The sequence below is a fragment of the Lipotes vexillifer genome, unplaced genomic scaffold, assembly GCF_000442215.2.
Source record: "Lipotes vexillifer unplaced genomic scaffold, Lipotes_vexillifer_v1.1 scaffold690, whole genome shotgun sequence".
Lineage (NCBI taxonomy): Eukaryota > Metazoa > Chordata > Mammalia > Artiodactyla > Lipotidae > Lipotes > Lipotes vexillifer.
The window spans coordinates 780161-785059 of NW_006798376.1; positions in this window are offsets into that span (position 1 = coordinate 780161).

Below are 4899 nucleotides of genomic sequence, written 5' to 3' on the forward strand. Positions count from 1 at the left end.
TTGAGGAGGTGGACTTCTAGAGCAAGATCTATGATTTTTTTCCCCTTTTCCTCTTTTTGTGAATGTGTATGTGTATGCTTCTGTGTGAGATCTTGTCTGTATAGGTTTGCTTCCACCATTTGTCCTAGCGTTCTATCCGTCCATTGTTTGTTTTTTTAAAAATATTTTTTCTTAATAATTAATTTTAATTTAAATAACTCTATTATACTTTACCTTCTTTCTATCTTTCTTTCCTTCCTTCCCTCCTTTAGACAACGAATCATCCCAAATTGAGGAGGTGGACTTGGAGAGCAAGTTTTATGATTTTTTCCCCTTTACCTCTTTCTGTGAGGGTATATGTGTATGCTTCTATGTAAGATTTTGTCTCTATAGCTTTGCTTCCACCATTTGTCCTAAGGTTCTATCCGTCCCTTTTTTTTTCTCTAAATATTTTTTTAATTCAATAACTTTATTATACTTTATTTTACTGTATCTTCTTTCTTTCTGTATTTTTTCCTTCCTTCCCTCCCTCCCTCCCCCTTCCTCCCTCCCTCCTTTCTTTCCTTCTTGCCGTCTTCCTTTCTTTTATTCTTTCTTTCTTTCTAACTTCCCTCCTCCCTTCCTTCCTTCCTTCCTTCCTTCCCTCCTTTCTTTCTTTCTTTCCTATTTCCTCCTACTTCTACTAATTCTCTCTACTTTCTCTCCCTTTTATTCTGAGCAGAGTGGATGAAAGGCTCTTGCTGCTCCAGCCAGGAGTCAGGACTCTGCCTCTGAGGTGGGAGAGCCAACTTCAGGACACTGGTCAACCAGAGACCTCCCAGCCCCACATAATATCAAAAGGCGAAAATCTCCCAGAGATCTCCATCTCAACTCCAGCACCCAGCTTCACTCAACGACCAGCAAGCTACAGTGCTGGACAACCTATGCCAGCCATATAGCAAGAAAGGAGCACAACCCCACCCACTAGCAGAGAGGCTGCCGAAAATCATAATAAGTCCACAGACACCCCAAAACACACCACCAGACGTGGACCTGCCCACTAGAGAGACAAGATCTAGCCTCATACACCACAACACAGGCACTAGTCCCCTCCACCAGGAAGCCTACACAACCCACTGAACCAACCTTAGCCACTGGAGACAGACATCAAAAACAACGGGAGCTACGAACTTGCAGCCTGCAAAAAGGTGAACCCAAACACAGTAAGGTAAGCAAAATGAGAAGACAAAAAAACACACAGCAGACGAAGGAGCAAGTTGAAAACTTCCCTAATATGGGAAAGGAAATCGTTAATCAAGTCCAGGAAGCACAGAGAGTCCCATACAGGATAAATTCAAGGAGAAATACGCCAAGACACATATTAATCAAACTGTCAAAAACTAAATACAAAGAAAGCATATTAAAAGCAGCAAGGGAAAAACAACAAATAACACACAAGGGAATCCCCATAAGGTTAACAGCTGATCTCTCAGCAGAAACTCTACAAGCCAGAAGGGAGTGGCAGGACATACTGAAAGTGATGAAGGAGAAAAACCTGCAACCAAGATTACTCTACCCAGCAAGGATCTCATTCAGATTTGATGGAGAAATTAAAACCTTTACAGACAAGCAAAAGCTGAGAGAGTTCAGCACCACCAAACCAGCTTTACAACAAATGCTAAAGGAACTTCTCTAGACAAAAACACAAGAGAAGGAAAAGTCCTATAATAACGAACCCAAAACAATTTAGAAAATGGGAATAGGAACATACATATCGATAATTACCTTAAATGTAAATGGACTAAATGCTCCCACCAAAAGACACAGATTGGCTGAATGGATACAAAAACAAGACCCATATATATGCTGTCTACAAGAGACCCACTTCAGACCTAGAGACACATACAGACTGAAAGTAAGGGGATGGAAAAAGATATTCCATGCAAATGGAAACCAAAAGAAAGCTGGAGTAGCAATTCTCATATCAGACAAAATAGACTTTAAAATAAGGACTATCAGAAGAGACAAAGAAGGACACTACATAATGATTAAGGGATCGATCCAAGAAGAAGATATAACAATTGTAAATATTTATGCACCCAACATAGGAGCACCTCAATACATAAGGCAAAAACTAGCAGCCATAAAAGGGGAAATCGACAGTAACACATTCATAGTAGGGGACTTCAACACCCCACTTTCACCAATGGACAGATCATCCAAAATGAAAATAAATAAGGAAACACAAGCTTTAAATGATACATTAAACAGGATGGACTTAATTGATATTTATAGGACACTCCATCCAAAAACAACAGAATACACATTTTTCTCAAGTGCTCATGGAACATTCTCCAGGATAGATCATATCTTGGGTCACAAATCAAGCCTTGGTAAATTTAAGAAAATTGAAATTATATCAAGTATCTTTTCCGACCACAACGCCATGAGATTAGATATCAATTATAGGAAAAGAGCAGTAAAAAATACAAACACATGGAGGCTAAACAATACACTACTTAGTAACGAAGTGATCACTGAAGAAATCAAAGAGGAAATTAAAAAATACCTAGAAACAAATGACAATGGAGATACAACGACCCAAAACCTATGGGATGCAGCAAAAGCAGTTCTAAGAGGGAAGTTTATAGCAATACAAGCCCACCTTAAGAAGCAGGAAACATCTCGAATAAACAACCTAACCTTGCACCTCAAGCAATTAGAGAAAGAAGAACAAAAAAACCCCAGAGTTAGCAGAAGGAAAGAAATCATAAAAATCAGATCAGAAATAAATGAAAAAGAAATGAAGGAAACAATAGCAAAGATCAATAAAACTAAAAGCTGGTTCTTTGAGAAGATTAACAAAATTGATAAACCATTAGCCAGACTCATCAAGAAAATAAGGGAGAAGACTCAAATCAATAGAATCAGAAATGAAAAAGGAGAAGTAACAACTGACACTGCAGAAATACAAAAAATCATGAGGGATTACTACAAGCAACTCTATGCCAATAAAATGGACAATCTGGAAGAAATGGACAAATTCTTAGAAATGCACAAACTGCCAAGACTGAATCAGGAAGAAATAGAAAATATGAACAGACCAATCACAAACACTGAAATTGAAACTGTGATTAAAAATCTTCCAACAAACAAAAGCCCAGGACCAGATGGCTTCACAGGCGAATTCTATCAAACATTTAGAGAAGAGCTAACACCTATTCTTCTCAAACTCTTCCAAAATATAGCAGAGGGAGGAACACTCCCAAACTCATTCTACGAGGCCACCATCACCTTGATACCAAAACCAGACAAGGATGTCACAAAGAAAGAAAACTACAGGCCAATATCACTGATGAACATAGATGCAAAAATCCTCAACAAAATACTAGCAAACAGAATCCAACAGCACATTAAAAGGATCATACACCATGATCAAGTGGGGTTTATTCCAGGAATGCAAGGATTCTTCAATATACGCAAATCTATCAATGTGATTAACCATATTAACAAATTGAAGGAGAAAAACCATATGATCATCTCAATAGATGCAGAGAAAGCTTTTGACAAAATTCAACACCCATTTATGATAAAAACCCTGCAGAAAGTAGGTGTAGAGGGAACTTTCCTCAATATAATAAAGGCCGTATATGACAAGCCCACAGCCAACATCATCCTCAATGGCGAAAAACTGAAAGCATTTCCACTAAGGTCAGGAACAAGACAAGGTTGCCCACTCTCACCACTCTTATTCAACATAGTTTTGGAAGTTTTAGCCACAGCAATCAGAGAAGAAAAGGAAATAAAAGGAATCCAAATCGGAAAAGAAGAAGTAAAGCTGTCACTGTTTGCAGATGACATGATACTATACATAGAGAATCCTAAAGATGCTACCAGAAAACTACTAGAGCTAATCAATGAATTTGGTAAAGTAGCAGGATACAAAATTAATGCACAGAAATCTCTGGCATTCCTATATACTAATGATGAAAAATCTGAAAGTGAAATCAAGAAAACACTCCCATTTACCATTGCAACAAAAAGAATAAAATATCTAGGAATAAACCTACCTAAGGAGACAAAAGACCTGTATGCAGAAAATTATAAGACACTGATGAAAGAAATTAAAGATGATACAAACAGATGGAGAGATATACCATGTTCTTGGATTGGAAGAATCAACATTGTGAAAATGACTCTACTTCCCAAAGCAATCTATAGATTCAATGCAATCCCTATCAAACTACCACTGGCATTTTTCACAGAACTAGAACAAAAAATTTCACAATTTGTATGGAAACACAAAAGACCCCGAATAGCCAAAGCAATCTTGAGAACAAAAAATGGAGCTGGAGGAATCAGGCTGCCTGACTTCAGACTATACTACAAAGCTACAGTAATCAAGACAGTATGGTACTGGCACAAAAACAGAAAGATAGATCAATGGAATAGGATAGAAAGCCCAGAGATAAACCCATGCACATATGGTCACCTTATCTTTGATAAAGGTGGCAGGAATATACAGTGGAGAAAGGACAGCCTCTTCAATAAGTGGTGCTGGGAAAATTGGATAGGTACATGTAAAAGTATGAGATTAGATCACTCCCTAACACCATACACAAAAATAAGCTCAAAATGGATTAAAGACCTAAATGTAAGGCCAGAAACTATCAAACTCTTAGAGGAAAACATAGGCAGAACACTCTATGACATAAATCACAGCAAGATCCTTCTTGACCCATCTCCTAGAGTAATGGAGATAAAAACAAAAATAAACAAATGGGACCTAATGAAACTTCAAAGCTTTTGCACAGCAAAGGAAACCATAAACAAGACCAAAAGACAGCCCTCAGAATGGGAGAAAATATTTGCAAATGAATCAACTGACAAAGGATTAATCTCTAAAATTTACAGGCAGCTCATGCAGCTCAATAACAAAAA